Source organism: Vanacampus margaritifer, chromosome 4 (genome assembly GCF_051991255.1).
Source record: "Vanacampus margaritifer isolate UIUO_Vmar chromosome 4, RoL_Vmar_1.0, whole genome shotgun sequence".
Classification (NCBI taxonomy): domain Eukaryota; kingdom Metazoa; phylum Chordata; class Actinopteri; order Syngnathiformes; family Syngnathidae; genus Vanacampus; species Vanacampus margaritifer.
Genome location: NC_135435.1, coordinates 11,409,976 through 11,432,500, shown reverse-complemented (window position 1 = coordinate 11,432,500; position 22,525 = coordinate 11,409,976). Strand labels below are relative to the sequence as shown.

General features: G+C 39.5%; 1 protein-coding gene and 1 long non-coding RNA gene across 2 annotated transcripts in view; one reads left to right on the top strand and one right to left on the bottom strand.

Annotated features, from left to right (window-relative positions):
- Positions 1-385: 385 nt before the first annotated feature.
- Positions 386-22,525, top strand: part of lrrc4cb (leucine rich repeat containing 4C, genome duplicate b) — a 59,978-nt gene continuing 37,838 nt past the window's right edge. Inside the window, exon 1 of the mRNA XM_077564812.1 lies at positions 386-991. The gene's annotated coding sequence lies outside the window, so the exon portion shown is untranslated. The remainder of the gene's footprint in view (positions 992-22,525) is intronic.
- On the bottom strand, positions 3,963-7,490 carry LOC144050683 (uncharacterized). The gene is made up of 2 exons (XR_013293902.1): positions 7,203-7,490; positions 3,963-4,661 (listed from the first exon to the last, which is right to left on the bottom strand). It is a non-coding gene; the product is annotated as an uncharacterized LOC144050683 (long non-coding RNA).

The window sequence follows — 22,525 nt, the reverse complement described above, 5'->3', positions numbered from 1 at the left end:
GCATACAAAAGCCGTGCACGTGGCTGAGTGCACATGCACGCTCCCCAAGTGTGCAGGAGGCGGAGGGGAGCCGGTGGGCAAAGCTGCTTCGCTTGCACCGCACGGATGCTGCTGCCGCCACTTCGTACCTGCGGAATTATTACTAATAGCTTCGCTTATACGATCAATACATCGAATTGCTTTGGTTGGTTTGGGCAGCACCATGCAGGCGACGCTCCACATTCTATTTGATTGAAAATACAGTTTATCATATGCTGTGTGATTTTTTTAATGCAGCGTACGGCAGCCCATTTGTCCTGTCCCAGACGTGTGATGCTCGCAGTAGCATAGATAGGATGGCTATCTTTAATCGTGTCCAATAGATGTTCGAGGTCCCCCCCCCCCCCCCTCCCTGCTCTGCTCTCAGCAATGCCTTCAAGACTTAATTGTCACATTTATCTGCACCAGTAAAGTGGAGGGTGATTGGAAGAAAACGGTCCAAACCGAAATACTCCAGTTTTTGTGTCGTTTTGTGCATGTATTGTGCCATTGCTCACTCAACGAGGAACCTGTCAGTGGGAGTCAATTTTTGGCTTGACTGGTTTGGGTAACAAGGGCGCCATCACAGACTCGATTCCCCCCTCCGCCCCCCCACCATCACCAGAAACTCTGCAGGATCTCCCCAGTCTCAGTCCAGATCGGAATATCTTCAGGTCGTGGTCCCACTGGTAGTGCTGGTGCCGGTCCACAGACGGGCTCATCACGGGTGGCTTGCATTGCACATCCGCGCAACTCTTTTTTTTTTTCCCCCTTCAATGTTTGGCATTTTTCGCAGCCGAGCATTCTGACTTGTGATCGAGAGGGAGACTCGGACTGCAGCAGCCTCCCAAAAAAAGCTCCTCTCACATGGAGATTTGTACCTCGCTCGCACTGCTAATCTTCCAAAACGGGGACCAGGGCCCTGCTGATTTTTCCTTCAACGGTCGCAGTTTGTATTCACTCGATAAAATGCGTAAGTATTTGATTGCATTAAATCTGATTCAGCCCACGTCCGGTGTGATCTGCACGGACTGTGTCATATATCTCTCGTTGACCGGTTGCAATGCGGAAAACGAAGCACTTAAATCTAATACTTGAATAAATGTATGGTCATATACTTTTTTTGAAAATACCTTGCTTTACATCCATGCTTTTATGATACCTGCCGCATCCCTTGTGTGTGCGTGTGCGTGTGAATGTACCCCATTCAGATGTATAGATTATGTTCGATGTAGATACATATAGATATGATCGGTGTGGAAGGGAGCTATGCAACAAATTGCTGGTTTGAGCGCTTGCTGGAGGCAGTACGGATGTGTGAGACTCCCTGTTGCCAGCAGGACATCACTGCTTGAAGAGACGTACGTCATATGGTAATTCAAATTCTGTTCAGGTATTCTCAGCATACACGTTTGCAGCACAAAAAGAGCGCAGGGATTGGGCCAGACGTGAAGGGGCTCTGGAACTGGAGTGTGACATATTGTAAAAGATTAAACTCAAGCTTTATTTTCACTGAATCTACACGAGCAAACCTCCTGTGTGTACAGTATGTCTATGCCCGCCTATGTACATCCTGCCCTCTCTCTATGTGGTGGTGCAACTCAAGCAGAAATCAAGCTCCCATCTCCTACTGTGACACAAGGTGGATGTTTGAACTATCAAGTTAGTTTGTTCAATAAGTCTAAATAGAAATCATTAACGTTGCGGGTGCTAAAATGTTAATATTGAAAATGTTTGTAAATTGGTGAGATTGAGCTGCATTGGGAATAAGCATCACACAATCAACCTGCACGGCCTTGCCCTCAAATGTACACTTTGGTCTGAAAGACAGCAAACAACATGCATTCCATACACAATACATCATCTGGTTTCATTCCTAACGGCAACGTAACCCGTATTAGTACGAAAATCAGAACGCCGGTGCCTACAGTACTAATACAAGACTAAAATCATTAAAATATTAAGTATTTAGATGAACAACATTTTGACAACATACATATAAAACAATCAAATGAAAAAATATTATAAATAATAAATAATTACGGAGGCAAATGAAGGGTATCTTGTGGAGCGTGATGACGTATTCCCATGCTGCTGCTATCTGTGTTACATTCAATGTACTGTAATCAAATATCTTTGGGGGCCTTATGCAGCCAATCACATTAACATTCCCCCAATGAGGCTATCATGGAGGGAAATTAAGATCATTGACACGCTGATGACACAGCATCAGGGGAAACAGAAGCTTTTGTATCTTGTATCATCTGTGCCAAATAACCATTTCCATTGCTCGTGCAGATGTTCTCTACCCATCATATTTTTCGAGTATTCGATGTTGGTCCAGCTACATGACCTCAGTCACACTTGACATTTTACCATTTTAAACAAAGAAAATATGTCAAATTGAATCAATTTTTTATTCCCAAATTTGAGCCGGCTCATTAGTCTTCAGAAATTAAGCTTAAAGAATGTTAAACATTTTTGAAAATTAAAAAGAAATTAATCAGTCGGTACAGTCAACCACAAAAATAAATTATTTTATTCAGTAATGCCAGGAAATATACTTTGACATGTTAATATTGAAATAACAGTGCACTTTACTTTTTTTTTTTTTTTAATTCATGGGCAAAAATAATCATAATTTAGCATTTTAAAAATAGTGTAAAAGTAGTGTCCGGCATCTGTCATATCAAATAAATACATACACCTGTCTTCATTATTTAAGTATACTGTACACGAGAGAGGCAAAAGCTTATAAATAGTTCACCGTACATTGATTACTATAATGATTATCACAGTTTTTTTGTTTTTGTTTTTTTTGTAAACAGTAATTCATTGGTGGGGTGGGAAATAGACCAAAGGTTTAGAGCCATAAGTTGTGTCACATATATTACCTAATGTTGTGGCTGTTGAGTGGGAGTGAGTCATGTTGAGCCAGCTGAGTTAGGAAACCTACATCCTGCTGGGAGAAAAAACGTTCAATACTATCATGATGAACATGTTTCCCATGTGTATTAAATGGCTCTGGGACCCGCTGTATAATGTGGAATTGGGTTTTGGCATTTACCTATACTGTACCTGCTTAGGGACCAAATAGCTGCAAAGCATGCTGGACCCAATCAGTACATCAGCTTTGACGGAGGCTTTCACCATGGGAAACAAAATATAGCTTTTTATGCATGGCACACATGTAGTCAACCACTGGCTCACCTCGGTGAACAGTGACTCATTTAGTATCTGAGGCTTTTCTTCAATTTTTGTTCTTGCACAACCTGTTGGGTGGAAAGGCAAAAAGCTTTTGTCTAATTGCAGCTTGATGGGACACCGTTTTTCTTTTGCTCTCAAAATTTCTGGTGACAAGCTGCCATCTTAAACGTAGACATTTATGGTGAACTCAACAACAGAGTAAAGCGCTATTTATATATTCCCAAGTGATTGTGTCTGTCTACCATTGTTCTGTCATCGCCACCCACCTAAGCCACGTTGTTCAATCATCCAACATTAGAGGTTGAACATCGCAAATTGTAGCAGAAGCAGCAGTAGCACATGTCTCACAACAGTCAGCCTTTTATTAAAGTCATAGATTCCTTGTTCGAACCGCAGGAAATAAAATAATGAGAGCTGGCCGCACCCAACCTTTTTTTTCACAACACTAAGCATAGTGGGATGCTAATCACTGAGCAATTTCAAGGACCACTGATACTGACAAAAAAAAAAAAGTGTTTCCCCTTAGCTTCCCAAATAACCTGCAAGGTGAATTATGATCCTTAATTATTGGTACCTTGCAGTGATGCGGTGTACATGAAGCATAGCTGATTGACAATGTAGCACTGTTGATTTGTGGCACAAACACTCGTAGATTTTAATCATGAGACAGCAGAGAAAAAACATTGCTTGTTGTGTGACTGTGGCTTTTTATATGAGATAAGAAAATGGATTCTGTATGGTATTGCATCAATTTTATTGCATTATTTTTTAAATTTTCTTTATACAATATATATTACCATTATGTACAGTGGATATAAAAGTATACACAGCCCTGTTTAAATGGCAAGTTTTTGTGTTATAAAAAAATGAGACATAGTAAGTCATTCAAGCCTTTTCCGCCTTAATGTGTTGTATAACCTGCACAACGCTTGCCACCTCAACTAAGACCCCAATTCCAGCTGAAATAAAACAGCCCCAAAGCATGTGCTGCCAGCACCATGCTTCATTGTTGGTATAGTGTAGGCAGTTTTGTGTCTGCACCAAACGTTATTTTTGGAACTGCAGTCCAGCATTTCAACCTTGGTTTCATCGGACCAAAACTCATTTACCACAAATTTGTTTTTGTAAAATGTAGAATGGATTGGATGTATTTCTTTGCACCCAACCCTATAGCCCAAATGAAATGGGAAGTTGTTGTCACATGTACACAGCCGGTGCTTGCCACAATTGTGTGCAGCTCCTTCAATGTTATTGTTGGCCTCTTGGCAGCTTCCCAGATCAGTTTTCTTCTTGTCTTATTGTCAATATTGGAGGGATGTCCAGTTTTTGGTAATCTCCACTTGATGATTGTCTTCATTGTGTTTCATGATATGCAGAATTGAATGTCTTGGAAAACTCCGTTGAACATTGAGATCCCTCTCACGCTGTGAAACTCTCTGTGGATCATGAATTGTGCTGTAAGATGTGACTACAAAAATGTCAGAAAAGACATGCTAACATTTTAAATGGGTGTAAATTAAGCGTATGCCAGCTCCCATTTAACATGAGTTTGAATGTGATCGGTGCGTTCTGTGGAGATTCCAATTGTTCTGATTTGCCCTTATTTTATTATGGACAGTTGCTCTGCTGGAAGTTGTAAATGTGGAGAGGACGGAATGACGTTTGGTAGATTGATTTGGAGTTTGCAAGTGAGTCTGTAAGTACATTGGCTTGTGATTGGTTGACATTAGATTTCGATCTACCAATCCACCAATCATGGTAATGTTTGTTTACCAAATCACATCTTCTCCAAAGTACAAAAGTAGCTTTGTAGCACTACGGCTGGCTGGCAACATGGTGGCTAAACAGCAGCTGCTTCTCTAAAAGTCACTAAGTAATCACTAATCTTCCATTGAGGGGAATAAGCGACACTTGTTCTGACAAGTACCGTTAATACAAAAGGAGGAAGAGTAGCATTTAACAGGAGACGAAATGCTGAGGCAAAGCCATGACAAACCGGAGCTAAGCTATCCTAAAGCCCCACTAATTAAGTTTTTAACCTTCAATTCATATTTTCATAATTCTACTGATGAAACATTGACTTACAGCTAGATTAAACAAACCTTTGTCATGGCCTGAAGGGGTCTGTATCATTTTTACTTGCACTAAACAACTTTGAGGAAGATGGAAGGAAAACTGCCACACATGGAAAAAAAAAACTACAGACGCTGCCTTTCCGACTGGACTAGTAGGTAGCTTTCTATGCTCAAATCAAAATGATTATGCTAATGTTAGCTATCGAAAATGTGTGTGGTAGCAATAAATAAGCTTCATAATTGGCTGTTCCACACTTGACCCGACCAGCCACGCAACATTCCGAAGTATTGGAATAAACTAGGTTGTGTGCTTTCTTATTTACGAGTGCTTGCCAATGCATCTCGGGATGGGAGGTAGGGTGAGTGCAGCCGTTTGTGCGTTTACAATAAAGGTAATCACCAACCAACATCTGCTTTTAGCATAATTGATAAACATTACAGTACTGTATAAAGAAAAAATAGAAAATATATTAATTACTTCATCGCTATACATCTTTCACAAAATCCAACTCCAGGCTACCATGAGATGAAGATTTCACAACACTATGCGTTGGTCCTCATGGGAAATGTGGTCTTCATTCAAGGCAAAACTGAATAGTTCTTTGTGTGAATTTAAGACAGATCACATGAGACACGGTTTGGATCGGATGACAGATTAGAGCCACGGAACATATCGTTTTTCGGATCAGCAAAAAAAAGAAGAAATAGTAGTTTGTTTTCATTTATTTTGTAAAATGCTTTTCCCCATTAAAGCTGCAATATGGAACTTTTCCCCCCAAAATGCCTTCTAATTAGTAGATTAACACCTTAGCTTTTCACAATGAGTACTCCTTCAAGCCTCTGGCCAATAGTTTTCAGACTGGAATCGGGTTAGAATTTCCCACGCTCTGTCTGCAGATGTGACGTAATGTGCGTGGTGTGTATGTGAAGAATGGTGTGTGCAGTTTCATTTTTGTCAGCAGGTGGCAGTAGCAATTCGAAATGGGATATTCTACGTTCAGTAGCTTTAAAAAAATAAATAAAAAAAAATCAATTCAAAATGTCTAATATAGCCGTTTAAGATTTAGTGTCTTCATTTATTTTGTAAAACGCTTTCCCCCTATCTATCAAAAATTTCTTATATAGCCATTTAGGATTTAGAAAGACAACTTTAAGTGCAATATGAGGCAGAATCATTTTATACATGTTCTATGTGTAAAATAACTAAAATAACAAAGTACTAAGGGCTTGGAGTTGTCTCCCTACAATCTAAATGGCTATGATTGATATTTTGAGTTGAATGTTTGTTTTTTATGGGCAAAAGTGTTTTTATAAAATAAATGAAGACGTTTTTTTTTTTTTTAATAATAAAAATACCTCAAATTGTAATTTAAGGCACATTTCCTTCCTTTAAACATGGAGTGAACTACAAACTAGCTTTGGTCCAGAATATTGAAAAAAAATTCAAGTAAACCAGTTACCAGCTGTCAAACTAATTTACAACTACCAGCCACGCACTCGCAGGTAATGCTAACAGGTAGCTGCATGCTAGCCAATAGCCACTTACGTCGGAGACTTCTGCCGTATCATGCAATGACGGCGATGTGTTATGTTGAATATGTTTTAGCTTCTTTGACATGTCTGAATGGTGTCCACCGTGAATGCACACTTTGTTGTTTTTTCTCCCCCACCAACCAATCCGCCGATCGTAGGCGATCCGAACCGTGGGGCCTAATCCGAACCGACCAACGCTTATTGTTGCACCACTAGTACACACAGTATAGACAGTACAAAAATGATGTGCCTGAAACCAAATTTGGCCTGGGAAAAGATTGTTGACGAAGTGATTGAGTGGACTTCAAGACTTCCTACAAGAAATAGACCAAAGTGTTAATTATTCCACAGGTCCTAGCCCAACTCTACCTTTTGCACTTCAGGGCCATCGCAGTGTAATGTGTTCAGGCTGGTGGAGAGCATGATGCAAGGCTGACGTGGAGGAGGCTGGGAACAAAAAGACAGGATAAATGTTAAGCAATCAATTGGGAATGTACAAAGTGTCTGGATATACCGTACAAATACCGTAGTGTTGACGATCTGGTGACGAGTGAGAACCAGAGCTGCTTAAGAGCAGACAGCTGTGATTAGCTTGATCAGCTCCAGCTGCTATTGTCTCCAACACACCAAATACACGCACACATGGGGGCGGGGCTTGGGTTGCTGAGACAGCAGACCTGACAGAACAGCTTTTAGCATCCATTGAAGAGCATTCCTTTTTGCAACTGTGGTGTTGCTATAGCTGGAGACCATTCCACTGCTGCTTCACCAATTTGGAGGGTGTGCATACTCATCCTGAGGTCCACCGTCATCTCCTTAGTACCAGTCCACCAGATGTTCTACCTCCTCTCTGTATTCTGACTCATAGTTGTTCGTGATACGTCCCACTACCGCTGTGACGTTCACAAAATTCAGTATATGACAGCTCAGGAATTTCGCAGAGGAGACAAGTCAGTAAAGTGAACAGAAGGGGGCTCAGTACACAGCCTTGGGGGAAGCCAGTGATGAGGGTGTTGGAGGATGAAATGATTTTGTGGATCCTGACAGTCTGTGGTCTGTTGGTCAGGAAGTTCAGGACTCAGTTCTCCAGTGACAGACTCAGCCCAATGACATGGTATCATCAGTGGAGCGGTTCTTCCTATAGGTGTACTGGTAAGATGGTCCACAGTGACGTTGATGGAGTTTTTTTTTTTCCATCTGTGCCATGATCAGCTTCAATTGACAGGTTGTAGGTCACATGAATAAGTTTAGAAAATATTTATCTAGCTGTCTCCTTTTTTTTTTTTTTACATCATAAAAACCTGGCATTTGAACAGCAGGGGTTTGTTAATTAAAGCTTACAACTAGTACCCAGGCCCCACAATATATTACCATATTGATTTTGCAGCATTGTGTTATAATGATGCCTTTGTGTATGCTTTTATTTTGTTAAGTAAAGTACTGTCAGAAGAGCCAGAAAATAGCCGAGGATATCATGTGAGCTATTTTCTGGAGTTGAAGAATAAAATGTGCCTTACAGCTAAAGAAGCGCAATGTGTTCACCCCAAAGTGCGTGACAGGCCTAAACTCGGTGACTGTCCAACCTCACTGCCTGACCCCTTTGAAAGCTGTAGCACACTTGCTTGATGCTAAGCGCTAACCAGCAGCTCGGTCTTAGCCTATCTAGTGTGCTACACTCTCGGAAGAAGGGAAGAGCTTGACAGTCCAAATATCTCCTACACTCGAGCTTTTACCTCATGTGCAGCGCGGTTCTTGACGGTTAATTATTGGTGGAAGCATCTACTGCTTCAGGAGTGGAATTCTCAAAGTATGGGGTGAAAGTTCGGGGTAGGGTGGCCACTTCCATTAGGTCAAAAAGGAGGGCATATTTAAAAAAAATTAATAAGTATTCCCTCGCTATAACGCAGTTCACTTTTCACGGTCTCGCTGTTTCGCTGATTTTTTTTTTTGCGCAATTTTGCATTTTTTTTTTTTACAGCCATTACAGTAATGTTCCTATTTTATAAAATGTATGAAGGTTTGAACATTGAGAATTTTTAAACAAGAGAGAAATGTGAGAAAATGTAACTGCCTCGATGAGAAAAGTGTATAAACTGTGTGGTGAGGGGTTTTAGAGCCGTAAAACATTTATAATAAATGTAAAACAAAGCCATAACTACTTTGCGGATTTCAGGCCATGTATACACGTAGCAACCGGGAGATATTTTTCTGCAGCTTGCCCTGTCTTTCACACGTCCACGGGGAATTTTTTCATTACAAACGAAGGTTTCTAAAAACTCCGGCCAAAGTGAAGATTTGCGTATTCCTCCGGCTCCGCGGTCCGTCAGTAAACAAAGTTTTACGTCATCCTCTACACACGTCACTCAATCACATACAAAGACGGTGTGGATTCGCTTCCCCACCTGGGAGACCATGTTTGTATGTGGTGAGTGGGAAAAAAAGTTGTTAAAAAAAAGACAAGTAAAGCTTTTTAAGATTTTGTATTTATCCTCTTTGTTTTCTTCTATGCTCCTTTTATGATGTACTCTTTGACTGTTTACAAGTATTTTTTAAAATTAAATTAAAAAAAAAGTCTTGTGTGCGCTGACAGCACTGATCCGCATATATACAGATCAGGGGCTGCCAGTCCGTGCTTGTGTGACGTATGGTGAAGTGATGTCAAGAGATGAGCAGTATTTGGTTAACTACTGCCACCTAGAGGCTTGGCATGCATCTCATTGTAGGCTTATTTTGTGGAAGTGGCGACGACAGACGGAGGCATACTCTGATTGGATAAGATTTAGGGAACTGTTGCCTTCTTAAGGTTTGGAATTGTTATGAACGTACTTAAAAACACATTAATGCGGTTAGCTGTGGATGTTTTCTTTTCTACAAACGTGGTGGTGTGGACACTATTTACATCTAAACTAAAATATCCGTTTTTAAAAATACCCTGCTACGAGTTTACATGGCCTAATTTATTGCAAGTATTTTTTGGAACCTAACCCCAGCAGAAAACGAGGGAACGCTGTATATCAGACTCCCGGTGTATTTTCATCAACAATTAAGTTTTGCATGGTTTATAGATGTTGTTTGTGCACTAAATAGTAAAAAATATCAATATAAAGTCAATCTTCTTTTTGACAATTTATTTCATTTACAGTACCATGTTCTTAACCCATTAAGGCCGGGAGTGCGTGACCGCGCTTCTGCCTTTAAAGCCGCGAGAGCGGACAAGTCATTTGTTTTTGACAAATTCTTGGTCTCTTAGCCAATTAAATTAATCAGAATATGCATAAGAGGGTGACATGGGCCTCATAGCATGTCCTGGAATTTCATTCAAGCACTTATGGCTGACGCAGATTTGCGGGAGTTATTAAATAAATGACACGATTGAAGACGGCCCGGGAGGAATTCGAATCAGTGTAACTAGCCGACAGTGACATACTGTTAAGAAATATGTTTGTAGACAATGAGGATGTTGAAAATTTTGACGGCCTTGTAACAGAATAGACGAATTGACCTCCTGAGGTTATTATAACTGCGCTCCAGTGTTGAAGGTAAATATGTATGAAGTTATGTACCCGCAGATGCGACATTTGTTTGTTGATTTAAAAAAAGGTCTTGAAGGTTTATAATAATAAACTTATGTTTGTGTGAATGCCACAGGTGTAAGCTCTGAAATGTTTTTGGAATTATGTTTCTATCTGCTTCAGGAGCTGAGATATCAATTGTTTTTAGTATTGTTGAATTTTCAGGAAAACTTTTTTGGGGGTAACCATAGGTTTTTAGAGGCATGTTTTGCCATGCGCTTTGGGCCTTAATGGGTTAAACCACTAAGCAGTGACATGCTTCTGTAAAAGTGCAGCGTGCCACAAAACATAACTTATTTAGAAAAACAAATAACAAGGAAAAAATGTTTTCAATGATGACGCATCTGCTGCTCGCCTCTTGCTTTAAGCTTCTCCGCCCCGCGTGACGTTCTGACTGCTTTGCCCTGACTGCTCACATCGACATCACACCAGCAAAGCGTGCAGAAACCGTAAAACCAGTCTCGACTGCTTTTAGCCAGGAAATTGTGCTCTTTCGACCATTCAATATTAAAAGATGTCCGGCGTTTTGGCCTTTTTGCTAGCCCTGCCTTGTTGCTGCTGTCAAAGAAGGCGGCGAGGAAATGATCACAGTCAGATAGCCACACGTGGAGATTTGTTTACATTTATTGAACCAATGATATATGAGTTTTTTAACTGAAGCCACTCTTGGCCAATACAGACCAGTTGTGACAAACGGGGGTGGGGCTGATGTTGGGTCACATAAAATCAACCACGGCTCATTTTCTTTAAAAGGCGGACAAACCAGCGTCTGTCTTAGGGTTGCGCAGGACGCTGCACACGTCACTGAAAAGTAGGACTTTCCGGCCTAAATCTGGACGTCTGGCCACCCTAGTTGGGGGGCGTGTGTCAGTTGCATGTGAAAAAAAAAAGAACTGCGTTTCAGGGACTTTGCATTAATGCGTTGAAAAACAAAACAAAACATCTGTTCCATTTGTTGATGGAGTAATTGGGCTGAAGTACACATAACTCCAAGAAGACTAAATTTCAACCTGTCAACAACCAAAATTCATTTTCTGATAGCCCTGCTGCATCTCACAATTGATGGAGCGTGTCAGCATTTTTGTGGGTTTTGCATTCTAACATGGCAAACTGTTTTGTTTCATCAGTTGTTATTCTCATATTGGCCTTCTGCTTTGTTTTTCTGTGATATTAGGATTGGTGATGGGAGTGGTGATAATTTATGACTGCGGCACTGTCTGGATAAAGTGGAAACTCCCCCTGTCCCTGCAGGCATGTGCGTTTTAAGTAACAAAGATGTGGAGTATGTGTCTGAGTGACATAGATAAGTGAGTCGGATGTGGTTTGAGATTAGCTTGACTTGAAGCCAGCTCTTCTTTAATTGACAATTGAACCGAATTTCCACCTGTGGCTCCAAAAAACGTGTTTGTGTCAAGTCGGTAGACACTGCAATTTGAATGACTTTGACTGCTGGTACAATATAACTGTAAATCCAATATATTTCAGCCTAGAGAGATTTAGGATTCAACGTTGCATATTAAGTTTTGAATTTGTGCACCAGAAAGGGGATTATTCAGCAGATCCTGCTGTGTGTCATTCGCAAGTGTGCATTTCCAAACTAACTAATGTTGATGTGGTGATGAGTGATGACTAGGAAAGGCGGTTCCATTGACTGTTCGTGTACAAACAAGTGTCTTATAGAGAGTGACACTGTTAATGTCATGATGACACATTCGCTGCTTTGACTCAAGCCCTCGGTTTTTTCTTTCTTTCTCACCATTTGTAAGGCCCTGTAATTGGACAGCTACACCTAGGCTATTAGGTAGACGGCCTCTTGTGCCTCTTCAGCACTTTCTGCTAATGCTTAATATAGACAATTTCCACACAACTTTACATTTTCTCTATATAGCTCAAGTCATCTGATAAGCATGTTTTTGAAATTCTTGTAGTATTCTTGGAAACGAGACCTGGATTCTTGACTATTTTAAGGTGGCATGCACAGCTCTTGGATGTGGTTTCAAAAGGCAAGTTGTAGCTGAAGAGCCTCAAAGCATAGAAAGCACTCAAGCAAATTATTTAAATATGAAAGTGATGGTGAAGGTGTTCTTTTCAATGCTTCAAGAATCCTTGATATCCTTATATCAAGATAATTTGGGTTGGAAATGGGTAGGATGCTCTTTTTCACACTATTTTTATGGGTCAGAAATAACTGGTTTTGAACGGTCTGTTTCTCATTAATATCGAAAAAAAATATGTATTCAATACGTAAATAAACTTTGCTCTGATTGGGTCCTAGGTTTGTTACCTTCTTTCACAAGCACTACAAATAAATTTCTGGGTTTTAAACCCTCTGGCAGCTGCAAGGTCATGTGGCATCAACATGGAGGTGTACTAGTACTTTAAAGGGACAGTTAACTAAAAGTATATAATGAGGAAATCTTACCTTTGACACAATCGCGATGTATTTTTAAAAATAAAATATTAGATATTTTGCTGGCTACTTTTCCAATGCGGAAGTAAAACACCGGTTGCCGCGCCCCTCTGCTGCGCAGGAGTGTTGCAAGACCGGCCAGTCGTTGTAGTACAACCGTGTCTTATTTGCATGTGGAAATAGGATGGATGTTCAATGCTTCAATAAATATTTGAAACAAAATGCTCCTTGCAGCAAGAAATCGTAGTGGAGGAGGAGGGGAGAAGAGGGAGGGATTTTTTTTTTTTACCATGAGTAGGTCTCGAACCACAATACCATCCGTGCAGGTATGCACTGCCGCACTGCCGCGCAATGCACTGCTTTGAATTTATCTGGACAGAATGTTTATTGATAAAGGCTATTTTTGTCAATAGACAAAAAAGGCGGTGCGGGGGTGGGGCCGAACGCAATGACGTCAAACCTTGCCAACAGCTCGTTTTCTCCGGTTGGGAGGGGCTGATGCTTGGAGAGCAGAATAACCTAGAATTTCTCATACAGGGGCAGATGGAGGAAAACACAACTTTGGTCATGTTTTTGGTGAGGAATTAGCATTTTAACATGGCTAACACAACAGTGCCTGTTAAAGAAAAACATACAGTGCTACGAATCACAGTGGAATTAGGAAGGAGATTATCGTGCCGTTGTAACTACCGTAACTACTTCCGTAAATACTGGCAAGAGGACCCCCCTTAGCTGATTAATAACGTGCCTGATGTTAAACAACGCACGCAAGGACCGCTTAGTAGTCAATATGCCCAATTTAAAATACACAAACTCAGCACAACACATTTTCAGTTTTTGGAGCTTGGGAACGGAATTATTGCATTTATATTATTCCCTATGGGAAAAAATGTTTAGGAGGTTGAACAATTCGGATTTTGAACACTTTGCAGGAACAAATTATGTTCAAACTCCGAGGTACCACTGTATGTATGTATATATATATATATATATATATATATATATATATATATATATATATATATATATATATATATATATATATATAAACTAGAGTATGGCGTACATTGAGAAGCAGCTGGGAAACAGCTTCATTTGCGTGGTGTCACAAAGTGGAATTTTTTTTCTTCTAGGGGGACTGGGCTGTGGCGCCCCACTGACAGCTCGGCCCCCTGGAGGAAAATGTTTGCGCTTCGGGGCTACCACCTCAGCAAGCATTCTGCGGGGGAATGAGAAGCGCGAACGAAGCTGTTCCCCTTTTGATTCTTAATATATTTTACACGTTAACTATAATATTAGATATTAGAAACCGCATAGATCATGTCACACTTAAAAACTGATTTTTTTTATGGATTATGATAGGAGGTCACTTTTAACAATTGTTTGAAACACATTCATGTTAGCGTGCTAGCGTTCTTATTTCCTGCACTGCGAGGAGGGGAAGAGAAGAAATGATAAAAAAGAGTTTTAAAAATGTACATAACCAAACCAACAAACATGCGATAATGATAACATACCAGAACTCTTTGACCAAGGCTGCACTTCAAACTTAACAATCAAGACCAACCTACAGCAAAGTCAGCCTATTTATTTTCATTTGATGTGTCAAGTTTGAACCCAGTTGAGGTGAAAGCGAGTCATTGGAAGGGCTTTTCCTCAAAGCCCCAGCAAATCTCATTGTCTGCTTATCAGCCTCAAATTTACTCTGCCTGACTGAGATATTCCCTCAGAGAATTTGGGATAATAGCTGAAGTGATGACTGTCATGATGAGACTTTTTCCCCCCTCAATGTTCAATGACACTCCTACCGCTTTTATTATTTGGCTTCGTCTCTCGTAGCTTCCCCGTTTGTCTTCCAGTTCTCACATAACTACATAATTTATCTCTAGAAAGTTAATTTAAACCAAAGGTCATTAATGGCAGTGTGTTATTTGTATTTAGTGCCATACAACATGGCACTATGAAGCTAGTAACTAACTGCCATTAAGAAAATTAGGTTAACTGAAATATAAATGCTTTGCACAGATCGTAGCAGCTAGAATGCAGTCTATTGTCTGTTTTGGCAGAAATAGCACTTCAGTAACTGGCCCCCAGTCAAACATTGCTGAACCAAAAAGGGAATCTTCTACGGCTGACAAGATTGCCTCAACAGCGTGTGGATCTGCATCGCCTCTCCTACGTTTCCCGTCTTTTATGACAACAGCTTTCTTCCAACGACTGTTTTCTGTGACTGAACAAGGCTGTTAGAACATATTGTTCCCTTGTTGCCATGTACTAATACATTATTGGTGAACTTCGTTGTTGTTTGCCACGAGAGGATTTTGTCACTCAAATTCAGGGGAAACCAGAAATAAGTCCTCCTGTGATCCAATTCATTTTGTCTTGTGTCATCAATAATAGAGACAAGTGGCTCTTTTTTGTTCTTTTTCTTTTTGCGGTGAGATGTATGACATGGTAGGCAAATAGTGTCTGTAAGGAGTGTCCTTTTTTACCCGCTGGTGGTTCTGCACCTTTTTTTCATACATACCCAAATAGGGGTGCAACAGTTTCAGATTTTGGTGTACGATTATTGCCTGAGAAAAAAACACGGTTTTACGGTTATTATTGTAGATATAAAAAAAAAAAATCACATCAGCACTCTTTGAAAATTGTTATTTATAATGAGAATAAATAACTGAAAATATATATATTTTTAAAAAGTTGCTGCCTTTTAAAACAAATACAGCAGGTTAGACGGACTCTTAAAATAGGGCCTGGGCACTATGTATAACAAGTGGACGGTATGTACCCTCTTTTTCTTTCATCTTTCAATTCCTTTCCCTTTCAACCATACTTAAAGATGAAATGTTCGTCCACAACCTTTAAACTGGTGATTTATGCAGTTTACCACTACACATGTAGGCATTTTGCAGCCATATTGCGTGTGCTGAGATACATTTGTTGGGAGTCCCAAGATGGCGGCCCCACGGGTTCAAAAGTCTCGGCCTATGGCCTCTCCAGCGGGCGACCGTGGATGGCAGGGCTCGCGGGAGGCCCAAGGTTGGGGAGGCGGCCGGCGGTCGGTGCAACAACCAGTGTTGTTGAACGCCTGCGGTTATGTTTAAAACTCACGGTTAATTGTAAAACCGGTTAATTGCTGCACCCCTATACCCAAACCTGCCTCTGTTAATGTACAATTTTGTCCTTTTTTCATACTTCAGGATGGAGTTTACATTTCAATAACGGGATAATTTAAATAAAATATTATTTCCCCTTAAATCATCAGAATTTCAAAATGTAAGTCAACAGCATGTGCTTTGAAATACGGATTAGTGTTCGGATTAATAACTGCTGACACTTTCCAAACATGGCAGTATCAGTATTTTAAAGAAGACCGTGGCGTTAAAGCGGTTTGCACTGCAGTAAATAAAGAAATAAGTACTAATCTTTTATTTAAAAACTGTTTACGTGAGCTGGTGTTTAGTGTCAGTAAGAATAAATCAGGTCCAGGTACATGTTAGCTATGATAAGTGTGACTGGCTGGTGACCAGTGCAGATGTTGCCCTAAGTCAGATGGGATAGGTTTCAGTTTACCCACAGTGTGCTATAAAAAAAAAGAAAAAGAATGCAAATACATAATTTTTTTTCTGCTTACATGGGGTTAGGTCATAAAGGCAGGAATATGAGCAGAGAAGTTCAGACTTTCTTCTCACAGTAATCTTCGTCCAGCTCTTCTGGGGAGATCCCGAGATATTCCCAGGTCAGCTGTGAGATAAAGTGTCGCCAGCGTGTCCTGGGTGCGTTATTATGAATCCCACATGAGTTCAAGGCAGGATATGCCCCGCTGCATTATAACTGGCTGCTGCATCGCGGGAAGAGCAGGCAACTCAGATCACATTTAAATAAAATGAAAAAAAATGTTTTTGTTGATTTTTACGAACATACCGGCACAGTTATTGCAGTACAATAAGATTCTGCATACTGTCCAATTGCACAACGTAGTCATTACCCTATCTCCATAAGCATTAATAAATTATGGCTTCGGTATTTGTTATTTCAATGTATTGCATCAACCATTTAATGGTAGACTGAATCAAAGTACCGTATATGAGATTTAAACATGCCATCATCAAAAATGTGTCCATATGGATTAATTAGCCTTCTCAGAGTCACTATAGTAAAGAAAGCAAGCGAATTAAATCAGATTAATCAGAAAATTTAAATTCAACACTATTTTGCAAACAAACAAGCAAACAACATAGAATAGTTTATGCATGGCCAGTGGTTTAGGTTAATATATTGTGCAATGTACTTTGTCTCCTCTTGCATGCTATAATTGTATCCACCATTGCTGCGGAAAGGATGCCAATTTTGTCATTGTGAGACTAATAATGGTTGTCTTATAAGTATTCATTGTACATGTATTAATATACTTTAACCTGCTCTCTTAGGGGTCGTATGCGGGAACATACTAATTTGACTTCCTGTCACTGTGTATTATTTTCTTTCAACCCACATAATAGTTTATTTTTGCTTACTTTCCAGTCAGACCTATGTGACGAGTGTACTCATTTCTGTGTTTTGCGACTACATGTAAGGATAGCGTAGCAATTAGCTGGGCTTCTCTATCTTTCTGCTACGTATTACTCCCCGTCCTCCCTTTGTAATAACAAATGATATTTGTCATAAAAGTAGCTTATGTTACTGCTATGGTGGTAATGGAAAATCCCCAACAGGAAAGCAGGGAGGTTGTCCAGGTGACCAATGTGGTGAAGCGCTCGATACTTGTAGACAACGCAGCTGAAAAACTGGTGTATCCTGATTTTCGTGCCAATGCAATGTGCTTGTTTGGGAATTTGATTCATTTCTCCTCTTGCGCCCGCTGCACCTTACAATTTGGTGGTTGAAAGTACACTACATTTTAGACTTGCTGTGGAACTATTGGCGCAGGGAGTGTAATGTGATTTTGGTCAATTTGATCATGGTGTAAGCAGACAGCAAACACCGCACAAAACCGTGGCATTAGTGCATTTCATTTTTTCACCTACTTTCCGATTGGATTCCATATATATGGGCTTGACAAAAAAAGGCGTGTACACAACTTGAACTTGAACGATATCAATAGGTAGATATGACACTCTTTTTGAGCTGCATGCAAAGGGTGATGCTAAATTTTGGTCCATGCTTTTTATGGTGTAGTCGCCCCTGCCAACATGGCCGCCACATAGGCAGTGAGCCTGCTGTAGTCTGTTTACCTATGACAACAGCGTCACAACCTAGAGACACGTGAGCCGGTCTCTGTCTGTTAATTGTAGCCAATTGTGGACCTAAAAAAAATTGACAAGTGTGTAGAGCAATTGGGACATTTTGAGTGGACTGCATACTACTGTCTGTTGATTCCAGGTCCGTCAAATTGAGGTTCCACTTCCATTACATCAGATTTTTTACGCTCTTCAAATGCTAGTGGTAAATCCTCCTTATTTCTAGCACTGCTTACATTTGTTACACTCAGTAAACATTGTGCATTTCACTCTAATGGATCCGTGGATGCACCGCTTAAGTTGAATTTTGAAAGCCCATCTAAATAACACCTGCTGTTTGGACTTTAATTATCCAAGCAGGGAATAAGGATGCGAAGTGTGGGGGAGTCCCTAATCTTTATGTCATTTACACCTTAGTTATGTCATTTACACCTTGGTAATGAAATGATCATTATCATTGGCTTATTCAGAACAAAAGGTCTGACTAACATGTATGTATAGCACTTTGTTGTTCAGTCTTTTAGGCTTATTTTCCAGTAGGAATTTTCTGCTGTTTTGAGTATGTATGAATCTGAATCACTGCCTAAAATGCATACTGAAGTGTAGACACGTTAAATAGCGTGTCTGATAATGAAGTCATGATTCATATTGTTTTTATTTAAAGCAATGTATAATCCTCTAAGATGGGTCCTAACGTTAAAGGGGAAATCAATCACCCCAAAAAATCGTATAATATCTTCTAATATTTTGGTTAACATTGTGTTAGTGGAATATGAGTTAGGCAGCAAAATCCATCATTTTTTTAAATCAATATCACTAGGCAGCCATTTTGCCACTTGCTGTTGAGTGAAAATTACATCACAGTTGTTCAGGTCTCAGAAAAAAAAAAAATCACAGCTGAGCTTCAGAAAACAGATGAGCTGTGATTGGCCGTTGCCTAAGCCCTGAGCAACTGTGATGTCATCTTCGGTTGACAGCAAGTGGGAAAAGTGGCCGCCCCCACAGATGGATAAAAAACGGCTGGATTTTGCTGCATTACTCAAATTCCACCAATGTAATATTAATTAGAATATCATGTTTACACTGGTGAGGTCATGTATAACATACGCTCTAAAAATAGTTGGGTCAAAAATAATCCAACTATGGGTTAAAATTGGATTGATTTCTGTCAATTTGACCCAAATTTGAGTCAAGAAATTGGTCTTTCAGTGTAAAAAAAAAACCTCATAAATATTGGTCAGATCCTTTACTTGGGTCAAAAAATTTGGTCATTTTGTATAGAACAACCCAGAAAGTTGGGACAAAATGACCCATAAAGTGGATTGGTCCATTTTTGATCCATAATTGGGTTACTTTTTACCCAACTGTTTTTAGGGTGTATTTTTTGTCAAGAAATGTATAACATTGACTTCCTCTTTATTTAGAATAAATAATATTAATAGGATAATTAAATATTAGAATAATTAATTAGGGTCTCTCTCACTTTTATGTATAGTTGTACTTCCTTTGTGCTTTGGTAGTGTCAAAAATATGCTAATTGATATTTAGCTTTAGCTTTTAGCCTTTAGCTTCTGACCATGTTTTTGTCAGGTAACAAAGGCAAGTTTATCAATCTTTATCGCTAATTCCTACACTTAGCTTGAAAATAAATTACAAGTCTGTTGCCAGTGTTTGTGATCAACAACTAAAAAAAAAAAGGATTTCAACTGAACATGAAAATTCCCACTGACTAAGAAGAATTAATGAACTTGAGCTAGACAAGGCAGCAATATCAGCAAAATTGTCCACCAATGGGCCATGATAAAATATATATCACATGTTTCATCACTCTCATCTTGTGTATATTTGTTGACTGTATATTGTAAGCTTTGCAATAGTTTTGCAAAGGGAGACATCTGGTTATGTTGGAACAATGCCTTCAATGTTAGCTTTTGTAGCTCCACATTTCAGTGTTGCTCACACTGCTTGTCTTGTAATATGCCAATCAGATGTTTGAGTCTGTCCTGTAAAATAGGGAGAATTATAGTTGTCACACAGAAAGCCGTGTTTCTCAATGGATAAATGTGTTGATGTCACATGGAGGGAAAAAAGAAGAAGAGATAAAGCAAGCCAGCGAGACTGCCCAGATGTACAAAATTATTCTGGGTGACAAAAGTTGTCGTATTCACATGTTTTTGTTTTTTATGGACAATTTGTTCCAACACCAACATTCTGCTCAGACTGTCTCTGATTGGCTAAATAAAACGTTGCGGCAGAGCGCAGCTGACGACGGGCTGTGTGTGTTGACTGTTGATTACGGCGGGAGACTGTCGTTCCATCTATTTCATATTCATGAGCCAAATGGTGCACGTTGTAATATTCATGAACAAATTAGACGTTCAAAACACCACTGTGAGTAGAGCTGTATGCGGAATTCATTGGGTTACAAGTAGTTTCTTGAAACCTAATTTTGCTGGCTTGGCATCCATCCGTTTTCTGTAGCACTTGGCCTCATTAAGATCACAGGTGAGCTGGAGACAGCTGATTTTGAGCAAGAGCCTAGTCGACAGTCAGGATCAGGCTTAAAATGTGCCTTAAATGTTTCGGCACAGAACTCATCTTGGCGCTACCATCTCTTTTGTAATTAGCTGCTGAAACCTATATGTGATTTTATTTATGACACGGGTCACGGGTAAATGGAATTTATCCCAGCTCAGCTGTCAATGGGTTAGGCTGGGATATGATTGGGAGACAGACGAACCATTCACACTCACATTCACACCGTCCTTAAGTGAGAATTGAACCCGACACACCATCTGTGATGAGGGTGAACATACTGTAGGCTATATATTTGAAAATTCTACAAATAAATTCTGCCCTTTCTTTAGTTTTTTTCTTTTAGCATTTGTAAGTAGAAAGATAAGAAAACATTGTTTGTCTTGTCTATATTAGATCATATAATTAGATCATATATAGATTAGAGTCTTTGTAAAAAAAAAAAAAAATTAAACACACTAATATCAAATAAGTAAGAAATTATTTGTTGTTTATATTTCCTGGTTAATTTGTTAAGCTACTCTATTAACAGCTTTTTGACTGAACAACAACCGAATCCAATCTCCACATTCAGAAAAAAAGAGCAAATTGTCACAAGCTGACCATTTTTAAATTAGTTACTTGAGGATCATTAATGTTCATATATCGGACATTGACAGAGCAGAAAGCGCAAGAAACAAACACTATTTTATTATAAACTTAAATAACCTTTATTGTCCAAACTTTTGAAGAGAAATTGTGTCATTACTTTCAGTGGGGACAGTTAATGAACATCACATGCATGTAAACACACCACACCGGATTATAGCCATAGGCTTTAGTGAAACTTTAGTTGTATATAGTTTACTGTATTTGTATCTTTGCATATCTAGAAGAGCTCTACAACAGGGGTGTCAAAACGTTTTCCTCCAAGTTGCCACATACAGAAAAATTGAAGAATGCAAGGGCCACTTTTAGATTATAATTTGTTTTATTTTAATTTATCGAGCGTACCAAAATCAGTCAATCAAGCAATTGTATATTGTTTATATATTACAGTGATATTTTTTTTAACCACTCTGAAGAGCTTTCTTTGAGGCAAATAGGATTTTTAAACAGGATATCGACCAATTTATTAGTAGTGGAATCTATGTTTTTGACACTCTTCCTTCTCACTCTACTTTTTTTTTTTGTAACAAGCCTTGCAAGCCGTATCAAATGGCAGTTTAGTATATGCCGCAGGCCAGTAAAAAAAAACGAATGGCGGGCTACAAATGACCCTGAAGCCAGAGTTTGGACAACAATATACAATATAATACAATTCTACAATTACTTGGACAGTTTGTACAAAGCCGTTTCAGCTAAAAATAGATAGAGTGTGCAGTCCATTTATTGTCCTTGTCCAGAAGGACAAACAGTTGGTAAGTCATGTTTTCTAAGAAGCCTTGTCTACTAGTGGCCCATTTTAGCAGATCTGCAGAACAGAAAACACTCTCCTTTTTACTTGTTTGTTGTAATGTACATGTCGTGTTGCGAGTTGACTGGATTTCCCAGAGAAGTGTTTGTTCATTCATTCTTAAAAGCCGCCAGGAGAGAGGAAAAACAAAAGTGTGTCCAATCAAGCTGAGCTGTTTTTAAAGAACCCTTTAGATCTCAGCAGATTACATATTTAAGAGTTCAAATTGAGGCGAGGATTGGGGTCACCATTTGAGCCCTGAAGCTCATATATCTTGTTTGAGCAAGCAGGTCCCAAGAGACACCTACAATATACATGTGTATGCACTGTGACTTTATATGTATTAAGGTCAACAGAGAGAGCAAAATATACATGCTTTCAAACGAATGACAGGACATGCAAATTAACTTCACAATCAATCAACAATCAAATTAATATTCGCTTCATTTATATTCAGCCAAACCACGTTCACAGTACATTGAGATTGCAGTGCAGTTGGT